Source organism: Alosa alosa, chromosome 9 (assembly GCF_017589495.1).
Source record: "Alosa alosa isolate M-15738 ecotype Scorff River chromosome 9, AALO_Geno_1.1, whole genome shotgun sequence".
In the NCBI taxonomy this organism is placed as follows: domain Eukaryota; kingdom Metazoa; phylum Chordata; class Actinopteri; order Clupeiformes; family Clupeidae; genus Alosa; species Alosa alosa.
The window spans coordinates 9,622,737-9,645,028 of NC_063197.1; the positions used below are offsets into that span (position 1 = coordinate 9,622,737).

General features: G+C 43.5%; 1 pseudogene; it reads right to left on the bottom strand.

Annotated features, from left to right (window-relative positions):
• The window catches only part of LOC125300244, a 30,899-nt pseudogene that overhangs the window by 2,277 nt on the left and 6,330 nt on the right, over positions 1-22,292 (bottom strand).

The window sequence follows — 22,292 nt, forward strand, 5'->3', positions numbered from 1 at the left end:
TCGATACTGGCTCCACCATCTCGGTCGCCCGGTCTCCGGTTCTTACCCGCACGCTGGTAGCCAGACCCAGAGGCTGGGAAAAGACAAAAATGCGCATCACAACAGTTACCGGAGAGCGAGCGGAACTGTATGGACAAAAAGTGGTGTGCGTGTGCATCCACGGTGAGACGACGAGCCGTCGGGCCGCCGGCTTTGGTTGGCTAGCATTCAGGATGATTGCATTCTCGGCCTGGACGTGCTAGAGAAATGGGGGGCTGTGGTGGACATTTCCCGGTTCACACTAAACTTGGGGACGAGCAGCATATTGTTGCACACGGCGGGGAAAACAGAGCATGAAGTGCGGAGAGCTGGCGCGACGAAGAACTCTCCAACTCGCCCCACACCAGTCCGCAGAAAGCGAACTCGCAAAGAGTACTTGTCATCCCAGACTCCGCCCCTCCCCACACAAGCCCGCGAAACTCAAGCCCGCGAAAACAACAGGTCTCATCCAGGTCCGCTTGCTGAGTCCGCCTCTGCTCAGCTCACGCCCACCAGGGAGGAGCCAAGAGAGCGGGTTGAGCAAACACCACTCTCTGCTCAGAGAGCGCGACCCTCTGTAGAGACAAGGCAAGCCGTAAATGAACTCTGCACTCGTAGCTGTGAGGGGCTGAGTGAAGCACAGGGTAGCCAGGTGCAGAGACTACTAGCAGCGTACATCAACATTTTTCCCGCAAGAGATGAGGACTGCACCCGAACGAGTCTGGTCCAACATGATATCGACACCGGAAATGCCCGGCCCATCCGACTTCAGCCTCATCGCTTACCGTTCGCCAAACGACAAGCAGCTGAAGAAAAGATCAAGGAAATGGCCGCGGCAGGAGTGATAGAGCCAAGCAGTAGACCCTGGGCTGCGCTGGCTGTACTCGTACGGAAGAAGGACGGCTCGTGGCGGTTCTTGACTACAGGCGCCTCAACCAGGTAACCCGGAAAGACTCCTACCCACTCCCCCGCATTGACGATGCGCTGGACAGCATTGCCGGCTCCTGCTGGTTTAGCTCACTGGACTTAAGCAGTGGCTACTGGCAAATTGAGCTAGCCCCGGAAGCTCGGCTGAAGACAGCGTTTACCATCGGGCAAGGGCTGTGGCAGTTCCGGGTACTTCCGTTCAGCCTATGCAACGGGCCAGCGAACTTTGAGCGGCTGATGGAGCGTGTCCTGGCGGGCATTCCACGAATGCTGCGTGGTTTACCTGGACGACATCCTGTGTCATGAAACAGACTTCACCGGTGCCATAGGACATCTGGAGAAGGTGTTCGACGCCATACAGGGTGCTGGGCTCAAACTGCACCCGAAAAAGTGCCACCTGTTCCGGAGGCAAACCGGGTTCCTGGGCCATGTCGTGGGGGCCGCCGGAGTGGCCACCGACCCAGCTAAGGTGGAGACAGTGAGATGTTGGCCTGTTCCGCGCGATGGTGCTGAGCTGCGGAGCTTCCTGGGCCTGGCCTCATATTACCGGCGTTTCATCCGGGACTTTGCTACAGTCGCCTGCCCGCTGCATCGATTGACGCACAAAGGCCAGCTCTTCGAGTGGACACGAGAGTGCGACGCGGCATTCCAGCGGCTGCGGAGGGCGCTATGTGAGGCCCTAGTGCTCGCTTTCCCTGACCCTCAACTGAAGTTCATCCTGGACACCGACGCCAGCGACGGGCGTCGGCGCCGTTCTCTCTCAATCAGGCGAGCAGGGCTAGCAGGTGGTCGCATACTTCAGCCGCTCACTGGACCGAGCGGAGAAGAATTACTGCATGACCCACAGAACGGACCATGCATCGCTCACCTGGCTGCTGAACTTCAAAGAACCAGAGGGCCAGCTGGCTCGCTGGCTGGAGGCGCTCCAGAACTACGACATGGAGATTCGACACCGGGCGGGTCACCTTCACGGCAACGTGGACGCCCTGTCCAGGCGTCCGTGTGCAGCAGACCAGCGCCAGCACTGCCACCGGAGGGAGGAGAGGAGCCTGGCCGCGGTTCAACCAGAGCCCGCTCGTCAGCTACAGGCTGCATCACCGCTGGCAGAGAGAGAGAGTCGCAGTTTTCAATGCTCGCCAGCGTCGCGCCAATGAGAGGGTCAACGCTCGCCAACAGCACACCAGTGAGGGGGCCAACGCTCGCCAGCAGCACGCCAGCGAGAGAATCAACGCTCGGCAGCGCCGCGCCAACAAAAGAGCCACCGCTCGCCAGCTTCACGCCAGCGAGAGAGTCAACGCTCGCCAGCAGCACCCCGAGGTCGTCTCGCCGCCTTCCGCTACCAGCTACAGTGATCGAGAGACTGGAGACAGCGCACCGCAGCCCAACGCCACAACGCAGCACTGCAGAGCGGCAGCTGGGGCCATGGACGCGCAGTCGCCGGTGGACGTGATGTCAAGGGAGGAGATCCGAAGGCTAATCGCCGAAAGTGTGGTCATGGATCGAAGCCGGTCAGCCACCACCATGGACTGACGTATCAGCACTCGATCCAAAGACCAAAGCGATTTATTCACAGTGGCCGGGAATAGTAGCACGTCAAGGACTCTTGTATAGACACTGGCGAGCTCCCGATAGACAATCTGACATTTTCCAGTTGCTGGTTCCTGCTGGATTACGAGCCCGTGTACTGGAACAGGTACATGGGGCAGTGGGGGCGGCTCATTTCGGCATTGCAAAAACTCTTCGTCAGCTGAGAAGCCACTTCTATTGGCCGGGATGCAGGCTGGACGTTGAATTGCATGTTCACTGCTGTGACGCCTGCACAGCGAAGGGCCCCACGCGATGCTCACACGCTCCGCTGCAGCAATACGCAGTCGGGGCTCCCATGGAGCGGGTAGCCGTCGATATCATGGGCCCACTGCCGGTCACAGAACGGGAAAATCGCTACGTGCTCATAGCTATGGACTATTTCACTATTTCAAGTGGCCGGAGGCGTATGCAGTGCCAGATCAGAGCGCCCAGACGACAGCGGACAGACTGGTCACTGAGATGTTCTGCCAGTTCGGGGCACCGGAAGAGCTCCACAGCGACCAAGGGCGGAATTTCGAGGCGGAGGTGTTTGCTGAGGTTTGCCAGCGCATGGGCATCTGGAAAACGAGATCAACACCTCTGCATCCACAAAGCGACGGGCTAGTGGAACGGTTTAATCGAACGCTAGCAGTGCAGCTGGCCATATTGGCCGACCGCCGACAAAAGGACTGGGACTTACACTTGCCCCTGGTGCTCTGGGCATATCGCACAGCGGTACAAGAGTCAACGAAATGCACACCGCAGCTCTGATGTTCGGGCGAAGTGCTAATACGCCCGGTGGACTTGGTGTTCGGTTCGCCCGAAGCGGAGATTGGAGGTAAGCCAGGGCTGGAATACTACAAGCAGCTACGCAAAGACTGAAACACGAAGTCGGCCAGGCAGGCTATGAGTGAAGCTGGAATACGCCAAAAGCGAAGCTTACGATATACGCGCTGTCGCGCTGCCAGGAGTTCCAAACCGCGATAAAGTTTGGGTGTAATGCCCGAGAGAAAGAAAGGCATTTCCCAAACTCACAAGCCAGTGGGTCGGCCGCGTCGATGTCTTAGAGAAGCTGTCTGACGCGGGTCTATCGTGGTGAGACTGATTGCCGCCGGAGAGTTGTGGCTTCCACCGCGGATCGACTGGCCCAGATCACCCCTGGCCTCAGCTGAGGGTCGTGGAGACTTGGACACTGATTCTGTGGACCTTGGTGACAATGGAGCTGTGGCTCTAACACCGTCACCGTGCAGCCGTCCACGAAGTCACTGCCGCGACAGCGGGCTTCCACAACACCAGTGCCGCGTCCCAGCCAGGCTCATGGACTGACGAGGGTAAGACTTGAGTCAAAGGGACATAGACTAAGCCTCGGGGGGCTGTGTAGTGAACTGAGCCTAGCTGGTTCATGACTGAACTCCCATAATGCTGTGCAGTGTATGTGTGTGTGTGTAATGTTGATGTTGGTTTTAGTGAGAGTAATTGCATTTACCTTGTCATGTATGTGTTAGCTGGTATAGTCTTTCTTTATGTTGTACCTCATGGGTCAAATACCTGGCAGATGAGGTTCAACTAAACTAAACCTATACATATGATATCACACATCATGTGAACGTGCGGAATCTAAGCTTTCCAATGATATTAGCGCCAAGTTGCTGTGATAAATGGTTCACGAGAAAATTAACATTGAACCGACGTGCAATTTAGGCTAATCATATTTGCATTTTGCACACAGTGCACACCTATTACTCTCGGTTTAATATTTCACTAAACCTTCACACAACACGTGGCAAACCCATATCAAAATAAACAGCAAACCGTACCGAATACGAGGATATAAAGCATGCCTCTGTGCAATAAGTGGTTCCTGAGTAATCCGGTTTTGAAATTGCAACACATTTCTACATAGCCTCATTGGGGCGAAATTATAATGTATTCTAATGTAAACTATTTGTCAGTAGGCCTACATACATTTTTGTAAATTGGTCAGCTATAGATTATCCCACTATCATGGTTCTTAGGTTCCAGCCAATCCCATTACAGATACATGAATATATTTATATTCACATTATAGTGACATTAATGCAAAAATATGAAGAAAATCAAATAACGAGACACAAATATTGATATAAAGCCTGACATAAGCCACATGCAAACATTCACATCATGCAGATATGGGTACATCCTGAAAAATGAATAGTCTGTAGGCTATAGGCTATGGCCATAACAATGACCAATATATTATCTTAAATAAACTAGCTGAATAACACAGGTGACCACTTCTGCATAATTTCATGGAGTGCTGAAATGTACACACATTTTTGAACATTTCTGAACTGTGAAATGTAGCATATGTTTTTGTGGTTGTGAACTTATTGCAATATCACCATAACTATCCCACTTGTGTGTGCATGGTTATAATTCTGAAGTGCAAAAAAGATTAGGCTACAGCACAAATATTTTCATAAAAATAAGCAAGTCTGACCTCTGACTTTATTTTGAAAGTGCACCTGATTGATAGCCTGGCGGGCCATCCTATATCATTGAAATGTATAGTCTGGAATCGAACCATTCACCTCGCTTAATCCAAGGGGCGGGCAGAGAATTGTCTTTCAAACTGCCTAGGCATGCAATAGGCCAGCCGCTACGACCATATCCGTGATAATGGTCGGCAAAACGGCAAATACATCCTTCTTCGAAAAGGAATGACTTAAGTGCATTGTGTTGCTCAACTTTCAAAGAAAAGCACAAGTCCAACTCCTCCAAAGTTGACGCAACGCCGATTCAAACAACCGTTCTTCGTTCGCCATAGCCACCTTCCTTGTTGTTCACCATCGCAGGACTGTCGTCATCCTGTTAAGCCCGCCTTAAGACTCTCTAACAAAATAGAGCGCTGTGATTGGATGACGTCCACGGCGTCAGCCAATAGAAATCCCTATGGTTTGCCACTAGACGTACAGGCTGAGCAAATTCATTTGCCGCCGCTAGGGTGCGTCTAGATTTCTAGGCTACCTGATTGATGCATTTAAAAGTTAAAATATACAAACATTTCTTCTTGTAAAATATACAAACATTCTTTTTGTTACATGCATTATCCCATTCCGCTTCTGTCACACACACAGTGACAAGCGTCAAATCCCCCGCAGTGTTTAAGAGATCAGTCGTCCCCCTCACTTTTGATAAGGAAAAAAGCCTTATAAGCAGGGCTTGAAAACGAAATTATTTTTCAAACGTTCCGTTCCGAACAGTTCAGGTAGGCCTATGTTTAACGTTTTCGTTCTTGCATGCGTTCCGCCACCAACATATCGGTCCTGAACCGTTCGAACGCGAAAAATATCGCTCGTTCTTAAAGTTCCGCAGTGTTTGGCGGGCCTATCAAGTCTATTTTTGTGGACTTTACCTTTAGAATAGACATACTCATTATTTCCCCTTGATTTAGCCTATGCCGTAGCTATGCCCAAAAGTAATAAATCACAGGCTGCATCCAAAACATTCAGATGGGCTATCCATCCCATAGCCTACAGACTTACTATAGGCCTAACCTATGCCTATAAATAATTTCTTATCAAAAATATTTCTGGATACGCATAAACTCCTTACCTGGTTGTAGCCTAAGTTTTATCCATATGGAGATCTTCAAAGGCTTTGCTTATAATTCCGACCCTGTTTATAAACAAACCTGTCTGTTGCTGACAAGGCCTATCTCAAATTTCCCCGTTTAACTCTTCTACATAGAATAGGCTATAATTGCGCAAAACATTTCAAATCCGACTTTAAAACGACAAGGCGTGGACAGGCAAAATAGGCTATTACGCATAGGCTACAAACAATTTCCAAATCAGTTTCAGTAGCCTACGCCACGAAGCTGGCCTAAGATCCGAAGTGGCAGACGGATAGGTTACATTACAACAGCAAGACAAAATATACACATTTGGACCAAAGGTCCATTTATTCGTTTTTTTTTTTTTTTTTTCAAACTGCAGAAATCAAATTATTAGGCTGTTCGCCTACAGTAGTTGGCTACATAGCGGCTTGTTAGCTCACATTAACAGTGTAGATGCGGGCATGTTTTTCGCGACAACCGAAATAGTCTCCCTGACATAGGATATGCTTTTGTGAAATTTTATAAAATATATAGAGAACGAAAAAAAAACGTTATTAACCGGTTTTGTGGATTTCAGAATAACGTTTCTGTTCCAGAACAGTTGAAGACCATTTTGTTTTCGTTTCCGTTTCCGCTCCTCGTAAAATTCCGTAAAATTCCGTTCGTTTTCGGTTTTCGTTTTCGTTCCTTGAACCGGTTCGGAGCCCTGCTTATAAGCCAAATAAATAATAACCTATAGGTTTACGCTAGGCTATGTAAAACTCCCCATTAACAATCACGTCACTAACCACAGCTAAGAGTGCACAATCTCATATTCACTCTGTTGGATATCTGAAGCCAGTTTGTCTACTTAGATACTGTAAATCCTCAAATTATGGCCGGGGTCTTAAGACAAAGTACAGGCCTTTAGGGGCAGGATTGTATTCGAGACAGCCCTTTATTTCTTATGCGAGTTTTATTTTGAGACATGCGATTCTTGGAGCGGCATACTGGTAGGCCTTCAAAAGCATGACATTTTTGGTTTAGTTTTGGACTGTTTGATTATATTGTTAAATGTTGGGACTGATGGGCACTTAAATCTCTATTACGTTCCATGTAGTTGAAAGAGTGTCGGGATTTCAAACAAACCATCCGCTTTCATGCGTTCATTGAACGTCCGCAGTGCTGTAATGGAAACCTTATTGAATAGCCAAGTAGCCTATATATTGACTTTTTTTTTTTTAATTATGCATGATTTACTTTTTTTTAAAATTATTTTCGTCGGCTGGCTTTATTTTGTTATATAGAAGTATCTAAATAACCTGTTAAAATGTACCAGAATTCAGGAAATTGCATCTAGTCCAAAAATTTCTGGGGGAGGACCCCCATACCCCCCGCTGAAATGTCCCACCCACTTTCAGAATGCCTCCAACGCCCATAGTCCTAGTAGTAGGCTAGATCCCTTTGATACCAATGTTAATTAAACTCTGGGACCCTGGTCTCAGGGATGGATTATTGCAAGGGCCTTCCGGGCCCGGGCCCAGGCCCAGGGGCCCAAGGTGTCAGGGGGCCCCTGAAGCCCAAGCCTTTGCATGGAATCATTGCCTCAATATCAACACATCAGGATGTAGGCTATGAATCTGATTGAATTTAGTATTGCCCATCCCCAAAATGCACCACAATACAGGAAATCACATTAAACAAATTAAAAAAATTCTACCCCCCTTCCACATATGCGACAATTAGTGGGGAGCCCTTAATACATCTGGGCCCAGGGGCCCAAAAGTTCATAATCCGTCCATGCCTGGTCCCTACACCTGAGAACCACTGATGTACGTTTTTTTTACTGTACGGTATAATGCTGATTGAGCCAAACAAAACGAGTGGAGTATCGAGATGTCATGTCTACCCTTTACAACAGAGGACTTAAACCATCTCTCCTCTATCCAGCGCATCTTCGCATTTTACTGCCAAACGGTGAGAAGCAATGGTTAAAATCGGTGAAGGAGGCTAAGCAGTATCTGGAGCGGCAAATTCCCTCCTAATTTGTTTTAGATAGTGCCCTTGTGTAATATGCTTGTGATGTACGGAATATTATGCTTATTGAATTGTGATTCAGGCTTATTGAGTTTTACTGTGAGCAGTTTGTATACAAGGGTAGTCTGTCAAATCCTTCAAGCAGACTAGCCATTGCTAATATTTATATTAGCAAAAATCTGTTTAGCTGTCAGTTAGCTTCTGTTAGCTTGTGTTAGATCTAGCTAGGCAGAGACGTTGATAAAGCTAGAATCTTTGATCTAGCTGTTGGTTAGCTTCTGCTTGCATTTCATGTTCTATTATTGCCACCTTGTGGTAGAAACATGCAATGTTCTCAAATAGTTTTCATAGGGACCTAACCCACCCTTGTCGTAGTTTCAAGGCAAATCTTTCAGCCTTTTTAATGACTGTCATGTTACTTGTTCTTACTAGTGCATGTTTTTTCTTGGAAGAGCTTTTCCTGGCTCCTCCTTTTTTTTAAAACTTTTTTCACTTGGTTTTGTTTTGTATAATTATTCTCCATTATATAATTTCCCACACTGTACTCAACATTTTGAAAGGTTTAATCTTATTTGTGTGGGGAATTGAGGCTTGAATCGAGGTATTGGGAATGAGTTTAGGTGGACAAAGGACTGTCTTTGGTAGCTTGCTGCTGTATGTATCAGTAGCTTTAGGGGTTTTTGTTTGGTTAGTGAGAGGGTTACAGGGAGATAAGAAGGGTGTTTTTTGGGGGGATGTTATGTTTTTGGAGAAGGAGGGGAATTATTTTGCTGACCTTATTTTTACTGACCTCAATTTTACTGACTCTTCTTTTTATGGGTGCCTTGTGATACTTAGCTACTTTGTTGATCAGATTGATAGTTGCCAATCACTATGCGGCTGGTGGGTACAGTGCACTCACCGCTGCTCTTATTTCCTTGATAAGAACTATAATGAGTTGCAATCTTAGATTTGTAAGTTGGAATGTAAAGGGTTTGAACCATCCAGTGAAGAGAAACAGGGTCCTTTCTCATCTCAGGCAGTTAAAGGCCGGTGTGGCTTTCCTGCAGGAGACCCACTTGCGACACAGTGACCATTCTCGTATCCACAAAAGTTGGGTGGGGCAGCTCTTCTTTTCAGGTGAAGGCAAGAGGGGTGGCTATTCTAATTGATAGGGCCGTGTCATTGTCCCCAACCAAGTTATAGCAGACAAAAATGGCAGGTACATAATTGTCTCAGGTAGACTATTTAATACTTTTGTTACTTTTGCAAATATTTATGCCCCCAATATAGACAATGTCAAATTTTTCCAACATGTCCTGGGCATGCTTCCTGGTCTGAACTCTCACCCTCTCATTATTGGAGGAGACTTTAACTGTTGTTTAGATCCTGTCATGGATCACTCTTCTACTAGACCGAGTAGGTCTGCTTCCTTTATCCGCAACTTCCTCCCAGAGTACAACATAGATGATCCATGGCGTTTTTTGCATCCGACTGAGAGAGAATACTCTTTTTTTTTTACATGTCCATCACTCATATTCAAGAATTGACTATTTCTTAATAGAAAGTAGCATGATGTCAAAGGTTCGCTCTTGTGCATACCAGAGTATTGTTATTTCTGCTCCAGTGACACTGGATCTATCATTCAATTGTGTAGCCAAACTAAGAAGAAACTGGCGGTAAACTCAAGCCTATTAGCGTCTGATGATTTTGTTGACTTCATATCTGAACAGATCAGTTATTTTATGACCATCAATAAAACTCCCAAGGTCTCTAATGCAACTATCTGGGAAGCCCTTAAGGCCTTTCTCAGGGGACAGATAATTTCCTTTGCAGCTAACAGAGAAAAAATTCGTAACCATCAACAAACACACCTTATAAAGCAAATTAAAGATATAGACAGCTAGGACACAACCGCCCCAATGACAGAGCTGTACAGGGAACGCTTAAAACTGAAAACTGAATTTGACTTACTTTCCACTCAAGTAACCGTACATCTTTTGCAGAGGAGTTACAGTGATTATTATGAACATGGGGAGAAGACAGGCAAACTTCTTGCCAGCCAATTAAGAGGGGCAAGAGCCAAACAGAGTATCAGTGCTTTGCGACTCGAAGATAGAGGAATAACCTCTGACCCAAATATGATCAATTCCAAATTTAGAGAGTTCTATAGTAAATTGTATGCATCCGACTCTACAGTGAATATGAACGAAATGGAGGCTTTCCTTGGTGATTTAAAAATTCCTACCATATCTTCAGACTTAATGACACATCTTGAACAACCCATTACACAACAGGAGATTGTATCGGCTATATTCTCTATGCAATCAGGGAAGTCTCCCGGTCCAGATGGGTTTCCAGTTGAGTTTTATAGGAGATTCTCTGCTCAGCTCTCTGGTCATCTCACACTGGTTCTTGCTGATTCCCTTGAAAAAGGGACTCTACCACCAACAATGGCTCAGGCCTGTATCTCCCTGTTGGCCAAAAGTGGGAAGGACCCAATGGAATGTGCTTCATAAAGACCCATCTCACTGTTAAATAATGATGTCAAGATTTTAGCAAAGGTGTTGGCCAAAAGACTTGAGGGAGTCCTCCCCACTGTAATATCTCCTGACCAAACAGGGTTTATTAGAAATCGACAATCATTTTTTAATATCCGTCGTCTATTCAATTTTTTTTATATTCTCCTTCAAAATCTGTTTCAGAATGTATTGTCTCTATGGATGCAGAAAAAGCTTTTGACAGGGTAGAATGGGATTACCTGTTTACTGTTTTAGAGAAATTTGGTTTTGGCCCCGTCTTTATTTCCTGGATAAGGCTGTTGTCCAGCTCACCCTCTGCATCACTCCTAACCAATAGCCAATACTCCACTACGTTTACTCTACATCGTGGCACCCGTCAGGATTGTCCTCTCAGTCCTCTACTCTTTGCCCTTGCTATAGAACCATTAGCAATTGCACTCTGCGAATCCAACCAAATTACAGGTGTAGTGCGGGGGGGAGTGAGCACAGGGTCTCTTTATTTGCTGATGATCTCTTGCTTTATATTTCTAATCCAAATGTGTCATTACCTGCTGCTTTGTCCTTGCTTGACAAATTTAGCCAGTTCTCTGGATATAAATTGAACTTGCACAAGAGCGAACTTTTCCCTATTAGTCATGAAGCGTTACAACTGCACTTAACGGTACCTTTTAGGATTGCTAAGAGTAATTTTACCTAGGGGTCAACGTTACCCGCTCTTACAACCACCTCTTCAAGGCTAATTTTGCCAAACTACTAGAACAAACTAAACAGGACCTCTCAAAATGGTCCCCTCTGAACATGACTCTCATTGGATGTATCAACTCAATCAAAATGACCATTCTTCCCAAGTACTTGTATCTGTTCCAATGCATACCTATCTTTCTTCCCTTATCATTTTTCAAATCTTTGGATTCTATAATTTCATCATTCATTTGGAATGGTAAACAGCCTAGACTTCATAAAGCCTTTCTTCAAAGACCAAAAGACCAGGGTGGCATGGCTCTTTCTAATTTTAAATACTACTACTGGGCGGCCAACATACAATGCATGTTATATTGGTGGCGTTACCATCTCAGCCTTGACTTGTCTATCCTGGGTTCTCATGGAAAGCAGTGCTTGCAAGCAGACCTCTCTGTCAGCATATTTGGGTGCTGCTCTTCCTGGGATTGGACGTACACCTACAAATAACCCAGTTGTGGACCACTCTCTTAGAGTGTGGGCTCAGTTCAAGAAGACTGAAGAAGATTTGGTCTTCTGAAATTCTCTCTTCTAAGCCCCATAGCGTTAAATCATCTCTTTGCTCCATCAATGCAGGATAAGACATTCATGGCATGGCATGACTTGTTGTTTTCAAGACCCGTTTATGGAGAAGACATTTGCCTCTTTTGAGCAGTTGTTAGGAAAGTATGTCTTGCCAAATACAACTTTTTTCAGATTTCTCCAGGTGAGGAATTTTGTGCACAGGTACCCAACTTCCCATCTGTGCCTGTCAATCCTTTAGATGACTTTCTCAGTCTTGACCCATTTAAGAAGGGAGCTATTTCAGTGTTATATAAATTAATATCAGGTGTGACCTCCCCATCTTTGACTGTTGTCCTGGCTGCATGGGAGCAGGACCTGGTTCTATGCTTTCCAGATAATGTCTGGGATTCTATTCTTAAGTAGGTGCATGGCTCTTCTATGTGTGCACGTCACTCCCTTATACAGTTTAAGGTTGTGCACCGTGTTAATCTGTCTAAAGTAAAACTTTCTAAAATATATCCAAATGTTTCTCCAATATGTGATAAGTGTAAAAGTGTGGATGCCTCCCTAATTCATATGTACTGGTCCTGTCCCTCTCTAGACACTTTTTGGGGGGTTGCAATTATATCGAACTGTTAAACTTCATATCTTGTCTGTAATAAAATTAGAAAAGTCCAAAAAAAAAATATAGGGGCATCCATAGCAGCACATCCATGTGATTTTGTACTTACCTTCCATATGTCCTTGCCAAGGTAAACCTCCTGCAGACCCAGGCTTGGAGCATAAAGGGACAGACCCTCACCTCTCTGTTTAATTAGGATGGATTCTACAGAAATACAGGAACAAAAATAATCAACCCAATATATTCATACGGATCCATTGATAAGTATTTCCATGGTATTAAGGGATTTAAGATGGACCTGTTGGATGTTGGTAGGGAAGGTTGGAGAGTGGAACCTCTAATCCATTAACCTTTACAAGCATGTTATTGCCCATGGGGTACAGGTCAATATCGCTGTGGGAGTATTAAATATAATCAAGACATAAAGTAGAGACAGAAACAGAATTGTTGTTGAGGTGTAGTACAGTGGTACTGATACAAGACTTACATGTCAGACACCTTCACACTGAGGTCCTTCTGTTCAGAGATCTGATCTTTCTTCATGAGAACAATGAACTTAAGCTCTGAAGTGCAGTCCTGAGCCAGCACTTGGTAGCAGGAGATTGGCATCTCATTCTTGTACTTCCTGTTGTTGAATGTAGTCAGTGTGTCATGGACCATGGTACACTGAGCTGGGGGGGGGATTACAATCTTGAGAATACTGACAGTACCAGAAATGAATCTGTTTCAACATCTTGAACAGTGTTTGTCATAATAATAATAAAAAAAAAAATAATAATAAAATAATTTCTTTCAGCTACCAGAGGTGCCTTCAGCAATAAGGTTTTTGAAATGTTCAGTTATATCTTCCTCTGGAAATAGGAGGTCAACATATTCTTTTGCGAGTGGCAGGGCAATGGGCAAAGGCACAGCCTTGGACAGGGTCATCTACAGTAGAATAAACCACAAGAGAAACAGCAATTGAAACCATATGAAATCTACTATTTCACCCAAACTCAAAAACCAACAACCATTCACCTGAGGTGTTGGAAACTGATTAAACCCTTAATTGTTATAAGGTCAGAGAAAACAATCTACCTTGGGTGTCTTCAGAATGATATTCAGGGTCTTCGCAGTGGGGACAGAAATGGTCAGTTCAACGTCTTTGTCAGTGTTCTTCTCATTGACTACTGTGATTCCACCCAAAAAGGCGGCCTGGGGATGTATTCAGCCACCCTTGGTGGACACGGAATAGAAGACTGTTAAGAACCATGGGAAACACATCTAGCTTTCCTATATTTCAGAGACAAAATACAGAATGCAGTGTGTTTTAGACAGACTACCTCTTTGCAATGACAAACACAATGTCAGGGAGTTTCACCCATTCCATTTCGAGACAGGCAGCAGGACTTGAGCCAACTACTCCAGTCTCAGCCTTCAAAATGGTGGCATATTCCTGGCAGTCTGCTCCCCAAGCAATCTTAGCCTGATGACAGACATTTGAAGGACATATTTGTTACATTAAGAAAGTCAAGTGTTAATGTCATGGTGATGAAGAGAAAGATTAGAGAAAGTCTCATGTTAGTGTCACACCATGACTTTGTGCTTGCTAAGCACAATGCTGTCGGCACAGATCCTCCACTTGTCAGTCTCAGCCAGAGCAGAGATGATGGTCTGCAGTCTGAAGTTGGTCTTGTCAAGATAGGCAGCAGCCTGGTATCCCAGCAGCTTCTGGTCAGCTCTCACAGCGCGGAAGATGACTGCCCCAACAGGAGCGATGGCGTTTCCAAGGAACTCATTCTAGTGATTGTACATTTGTAGTTAAGTTGTGCATTCCATTCTCTTCATTTTAGATTATACTACAAATTTGATGTATGGTAATAATAGTTTTTACCAGCTTGTAAATGGCCTCAAAGCTGGATGCACTACTTTGCTCACATAAGTGCTGGTTCTGTGCTTTTGGACAGAAACATAAAGCATTAACATAATTTAATACATGGCATACAAGAGGAAATGGATGCAAAAATAATTGTCAAAAAACTTATATGGTCATTACCAGGTGGATGTGGTTCTTGGTGAACTTGTGCATTGGTTCCTGGAAAGGACATATTTTGAAATCTAATATTTGAAATTTCAGTTATCCTTGGGATCATAATCTGGAAAGTGGCTGATCCAATCCCTAGACTATCACATAATACCATGTCTCTGGAAATTGCAGACTCATTCTGTGTGCCAGCTCACCTGGGATGAGCGCCTGACGGAGCGGGCGCTGGAGCTGCTGGAGGACATGGAGCTGGAGGACTTGAGGCTGGCGCGGCTGGAGGAGCTCAGTCTGCTGGAGGAGCTGCTGGAGCTGGAAGAGCTGTTTCTCATGCCAGTTTCCAAAATTTTCCTCAGCTTCAGCAAGATGTTCTTGCCCTCTGGAACGTCTTGCAGTGTGGGCAGGTCTTTCAGGAGCTTGTCTGCGGCTTTGGGTCCCACCTGGACCTCAACTTCTAGTCTCTCAATGGCTGGGCCATCAGCTAGGGGAAAAAACAGCCAAGTATGAAGATAACTGAAAGGGATATGCAATGGGAACATTAGACACTAAAAGGATTCTGACTTACCGGGTCTCACTGCAACATAGACTGCATGCTGTCCAATCATGTTGATCAGGGGTGCGTTCTTGTTAAAAGCTGCATTGCTCAAGGTGAGCTCAAAGCATCCCTTTATTCCCAGGAGAGGGGCTGGAATGCAGGTGGTCTTCTGGATTGGTGTACCTGCTCTCAGCTGAGGAGCAACTTCAGATGACAGATCCTCAGAGGATTGGGCCTGGAAGAAAAGAGCAGCCATGGGTGTGATCAAAATAAGGTATGTAAGACCAGGGTTTCTGGGTGTGCTGATGCCAATTCAGGGGTGCCATGGAATACTTTGCTAATATTTCTAATTTACCAATGTCACTCATACAATTATTGTACATCAGTTTAAGCTCTATGTGCAAACCAATTTTCAATCGGTTCTAAACCAAATAGATTTTCTGTGAAATTTCCCCTGCAACACAACTCACTCCTAGAACAACTGTGTTGAGACAACTGCATGAGAGGAATCACAACTACTTGTGTTTATCTTACCATGTTACTAGCAAGTGAGGCTGACAGCCGGGAGGTAAACCTTTCTTTGGACAGCTGCTCAGTTGCAACAATTACAGGGACTATGGGTGTGATTCTCTCATTTGTGAGGTCTTCAATGTTTCTGGAGATGGCAAGGGTTTCAAAGCTGCCAGAAAAATGTTAAACATAATATTGTGTTCTTATAGTTATAACTATAATCTGGATGATCTTGTAATTTTTCCTGCAGTCACAGATCTTTAAGTATCATTACCGGATTTTAGCAATGTGCTCGGGTGTCTCAACAGGGAGAGCCTCAATCTTAAAGTTCAGTTTTGGAACATCCGCTCTTGCAGAAACTTAGCAGGCAGCACAGTGACAGTCTTGGCTCTGGCCATGACAGCAGCCTGAAGGAAGGCAGTGTTGACTCCCATCACAGCAAAGGTGTGCATGGAGATGCTACGGAAAGGAAAAGAAACATTCTTATTTCACCACTGTTTGAATGTTCACCGCGGGAACAATGTGACATATTGTCCTCTTATACTGGTACCTTGGAGTAGTCTCGGCTTCTAACTTAATGTTTGCATTCAACAGCTCAGCAGCACTGAGAGGTTCAGAAAGAGGTGGGTTCATGACTGCTTGAACTAAGAGGACACATAAAATTGATCATCTGGCGCTATTTTTATCCACACAATGACGGTAATGGTAACAACATTCAAATGTTGCCTTTTTGATAAAGACCAATCCTTTCTATAAAAAAACCTCCTGATACAGAAATCTTACGTTTAATGGAAGCAGCGGCAACAGCAGCAGAGTAGAGACTGAGCTCCATTGGCACACCAACAGCAGTGGGGAAGATGCGGCGAATCTCAGCTGCCAGAAGAGGCTTAGCGGCCTGAGCGGTAATGCCAGTCTGCAGTGCCTTCAGGGAGTCCTTCAGCATGGTCTTGGCAGCAGGACTAATAGCAAACTGGATAGGTAATCCCAGTGAAAAAACAATATAATAATCTAGAAATCTGGCCTCACAAGCTCTATTCAGATATTAGACATATCATAATGTATATAAATGTTATATAATATCAAGATAATTAAATCTAATTGAGTTTAACAGGTTAAAAGCTACAATACTGTCAGAAAACGTGCACGCTTAAAGACACTGATTTACATATTAAACATACCTCAATTGCCCTGTTAACTAAGTCTTTATCAATGTTGGCGAATGCAATTTCTTGTCCCATGAACTTGATGTACATAGAGGCCAAAGGCTGGCTCTGGGGAAGAACTCTCCATTTTTCATCTGTGTGCAGACATGGGAATATATATAGTATTAGATATACATGAAAGGGGAAGACTAGTTTCAGTGTAATTACCAGCATAAAGTGTATTACTACTTACAGATGATTACTACTGAAAGAGTATTGCTACTTACAGCCCTCAAGACTTGTTTCATCTTGGTCAACCTGTCAGTTTTCTCAGCCAGAGCTGGGGACTTCATGATGGCTTCCTGGATCCCTTCGGTCCTCACACCAACCTGAGGGAAATTCATCAGATGACTGATGTTAATGAAAAAAGAAATACAAAAACATTATTTTATGGCAAGCTAGAGAACTTTTTGATTTCTCCTAACCTCAAGAACATCAGCTGCAGTTCCAGCAAGATAGGCACGGACTTTAGCCACAACAGCTCTGGGCAGAATGGTGGCACCATCATTGATGATGTAAGCACTACCAGTAGCACCAGACGTCAGAAGATCTGTGGATGAGCATTAAACAGTGACATTTTAGCGTCGGAAATGGTAACCCTCCGGCATGGTTTCAATGAATGTAGCTCATACTTCTGTACAGAGATGTAAAGTAACCAAGTACAACTACTTGTACTTAAGTATGAATGGGGAGTATCTGAATGTTACTTGAGTTTTTGTTTTTCTTCCTACTTTTACTCCACTACATTTTCATTAGCAGCATTAAGTAAAAGGTAGGCTAAAATAATGTGTAAATGAAAACAGGCTTTGAAGACATAGTGACGTGTAGGCACCAAGTTTTAAGGTGCTGCATGAACTTAGTAGCCTATCAAAGTTCTGACTGCTTTCTTTTTCTTTAAAAGCATAGCATTGTCACCCCAACTGGCCTTGAAAGCATTTACTACTTGTCATACCGTAAATAATATATACTTTAAGACTTTTACTTAAGTAATTTTCTGATCAAATATCTGCACTTCTACTCAAGTGTAGGTTTTGGATACTTTATACAACTCTGCTTCTGTAGATACCAATGTGGATGGCTTTGCTGTAGCGATAGTTCAGTCTGTCCAGCTTGGAGCTCAGGATCTTCATGGCAACATTACTGGCAGCACCACTAAGAACCAATATGTACAAACATCGGTTAGCAGCCGCACTAATTTATGATACATACGGACATACAGATTTACTGACAACTCAAGCGATAACTGCAACTTGGCAGCATTTGCAATCACTGCTAGAAAGATGGCAGTGGTGAGGCCAGGGCCTCTGTTCCACTACAGGCAATATGACATGAGTGGGAGTGGTGTTGGTAAAGGATATCGCCACGGCGGTAATTAGGCTATAGGTACAAATGCTGAAAGTCATTGGAGTAACTTCTATAGCCTACTTACCAGAGATGTAAAGTAATGAAGTACAAATACTTAAGAAGAGTACTTAAGTATAAATTTGGAGTATCTGTTCTTTACTTGAGTTTTTAAAATGAAATGTACACTTCTACTCCACTACACTTTCATTAGCATTAAGTAAAAAGTAGATATTTGCAACCCCGAGATTATCTGACCTGATGTCACTACGGAACACAGCAATGAATGAAGACATAGCACACCAAGGCCTATGTACCCTGGCAAATATTGATTTAATGCTGGTTTTCTCTTGACCAATATGTTTATTTTGACTGAAAATGACACTGCCACGTGCCAAAAGGTTGTAAGGCAATATGGTAGAAACATGGAATAAGAAAAAGACATTTTTATGAAAAATTCCATGTCCAAACTTATTCATACCCTTTTTAAATAATCAATGGAAACATCTTTGTTTGCCATCACAGCTTTCAAAATGGTTCTTGTAATACCTACCACACCTCTCCATGTCTCCACAATGATTGTTGACCTTTTTAGCAGCAATTCAGGTTTTGCGGCATGAAAGATTCTTTGCCATCACTCTGGCCTTGTGATTGGCATAAAAAATAAGCATTAAATCCCAATGATGCCATGACCATATCAAGTGTTGGGGGTGAGAAAATTATTCTTTTGGGATGTTTTTCAACTAGTGGGACCTGGTGACCTTCTCAAAGTAAATAGTAACACTAAAACAAAGGGCTACATTCAGATTCAGAGGTGGCATTGGACCATTAAACCACACAATGATCCTAAACATACAGCCAAACAAGGCAAGAAATGGTTAACAGAAAACAATATCAACATTTTAGAGTCCAGACCTCAATCCATAAGTGAACACAAGGCCAGAGTGATGTCAACGAATCTTTCCTGCCTCAAAATTCGGATTGCTGCTAAAAAGGTGCGGTCTTGAGGAGACATGGAGAGGTGTGGTAGTTATAAGAACCATTTTGAAAGCTGTGATGGCAAATAAAGATGTTTCCATTGATTATTTAAAAAAGGTATGAATAATTTGGATAAAAAATGAAAACGCTTCTTTTTCTGATTCCATATTTCTACCACATTGTCTTACAACCTTTTGGCATGTGACAGTGTCAGAACAAACATATTGGTTAAGAGAAAATCAACATTAAATCAAGATTTGCCAGGGGTATGAATCTTGTTCCTAACTGTATGTTGTAAGGAGCTATAGTCAAATTCGAACAGCTTGCTTTTCATTAATAGCACTTTTGTTTAGGCATACTTAAGTACTGTAAATAATATATAATTTAAGACTTTTACTTAAGTCATTTTCTGATCAAATATCTGTACTTCTACTCAAGTGTAGGTTTTGAATACTTTATACAACTCTGCTTCTGTAGATACCAATGTGGATGGCTTTGCTGTAGCGATAGTTCAGTCTGTCCAGCTTGGAGCTCAGGATCTTCATGGCAACATTACTGGCAGCACCACTAAGAACCAATATGTACAAACATCGGTTAGCAGCCGCACTAATTTATGATACATATAGACTTACTGACAACTCAAGCGATAACTGCAACTTGGCAGCATTTGCAAAGATGGCAGTGGTGAGGCCAGGGCCTCTGTTCCACTACAGGCAATATGACATGAGTGGGAGTGGTGTTGGTAAAGGATATCGCCACGGCGGTAATTAGGCTATAGGTACAAATGCTGAAAGTCATTGGAGTAACTTCTATAGCCTACTTACCAGAGATGTAAAGTAACGAAGTACAAATACTTAAGAACAGTACTTAAGTATAAATGGGGAGTATCTGTTCTTTACTTTTTCATTCATTCGTTTTTAAAATGAAATGTACACTTCTACTCCACTACACTTTCATTAGCAGCATTAAGTAAAAAGTAGATATTTGCAATCCCGAGATTATCTGACCTGATGTCACTACGGAACACAGCAATGAATGAAGACATAGCACACCAAGGCCTATGTACCCTGGCAAATATTGATTTAATGCTGGTTTTCTCTTGACCAATATGTTTATTTTGACTGAAAATGACACTGCCACGTGCCAAAAGGTTGTAAGGCAATATGGTAGAAACATGGAATAAGAAAAAGACATTTTTATGAAAAATTCCATGTCCAAACTTATTCATACCCTTTTTAAATAATCAATGGAAACATCTTTGTTTGCCATCACAGCTTTCAAAATGGTTCTTGTAATACCTACCACACCTCTCCATGTCTCCACAATGATTGTTGACCTTTTTAGCAGCAATTCAGGTTTTGTGGCATGAAAGATTCTTTGCCATCACTCTGGCCTTGTGATTGGCATAAAAAATAAGCATTAAATCCCAATGATGCCATGACCATATCAAGTGTTGGGGGTGAGAAAATTATTCTTTTGGGATGTTTTTCAACTAGTGGGATCTGGTGACCTTCTCAAAGTAAATAGTAACACTAAAACAAAGGGCTACATTCAGATTCAGAGGTGGCATTGGACCATTAAACCACACAATGATCCTAAACATACAGCCAAACAAGGCAAGAAATGGTTAACAGAAAACAATATCAACATTTTAGAGTCCAGACCTCAATCCATAAGTGAACACAAGGCCAGAGTGATGTCAACAAATCGTTCCTGCCTCAAAATTCGGATTGCTGCTAAAAAGGTGCGGTCTTGAGGAGACATGGAGAGGTGTGGTAGTTATAAGAACCATTTTGAAAGCTGTGATGGCAAATAAAGATGTTTCCATTGATTATTTAAAAAAGGTATGAATAATTTGGATAAAAAATGAAAACGCTTCTTTTTCTGATTCCATATTTCTACCACATTGTCTTACAACCTTTTGGCATGTGACAGTGTCAGAACAAACATATTGGTTAAGAGAAAATCAACATTAAATCAAGATTTGCCAGGGGTATGAATCTTGTTCCTAACTGTATGTTGTAAGGAGCTATAGTCAAATTCGAACAGCTTGCTTTTCATTAATAGCACTTTTGTTTAGGCATACTTAAGTACTGTAAATAATATATAATTTAAGACTTACTTAAGTGGTATGCTTATAGATTACTTTTACTTAAGCACGAAACCCTGGAGGGGTCATTGCAAGATTTCTTTGGTATATCCAGAAAATGTGCGCTCATTTGACTAAATTGTGTGCCCATTTTACTAAATTGTTTTACTAAATAGTATGCTCATATTACTAAATTGTGCATGAGCACACTATTTCAAAAAATGTGCGGACAATTTAGTGAAATGAGCACACAATATACTAAATTGTGCACACAATCTAGTAAAATGAAACCACAATTAAGTGAAATGAGTGCACATTCTCTCGATATATAATATAATAATAATATCTTGCAATGACACCTCCTGGGCTCCGTACTTAAGTCATTTTTTGATCAAATATCTGTGATCTCTCAAGTGTGGGTTTCGGATACTTCTGCGGATCTGCTACTTACTTGTCTATGTTTTATATTTATTTGAACATTCACCTATGTACCTATGTTTTACTCCATTTTCTCACTTAATTGTGATGTTATAAAATCGCTGCTCTCTCTCGCTTTGAATAAATGGAACGTTTGCGTTGGATAGTTCAATGCAAGATCACTAGCTGCAAAACGCCCGAGTGGGGATACCCTGACATATTGCACTCATGATGACTCATAGAATGCCTCTTGCCCAATCAGAAATTAATAAATAGTTTGACCGGACCTAACTCTTGTATAATAGTAAATAAACAGTGAACAAAACTTGAGTCAATATTTACACAGTGACCAGGTCTGGGGCAGTACTCCTGGACAGAGACTTCATGTGGGAGTAGGCGAAGCTGACTAGCTGCATGTTGGTCTCCTTCTTCAGCACATTGGCGAGAGTGGACACCAAAGCCACAGCGGGTTTAGTCTCAAACAACACGATGCAGGCCACCATCCTCAGCTCGGAGTGAAGGGCCTTGTCCATGAACAGCTGAAGGGCCACTGGTTGCACCTGGGCCAGAAATGAGACAGGTCACCTCACAAAGAAAGACACCAATCAATCATCTTGGGGAACTGGATAGGGACAACAGATGAAAGTTAGCCCATGTGGCTAACTCTGAGTTAGTTGTGGGTTCAATTCCCAGCTTCCACCGTTGTGCCC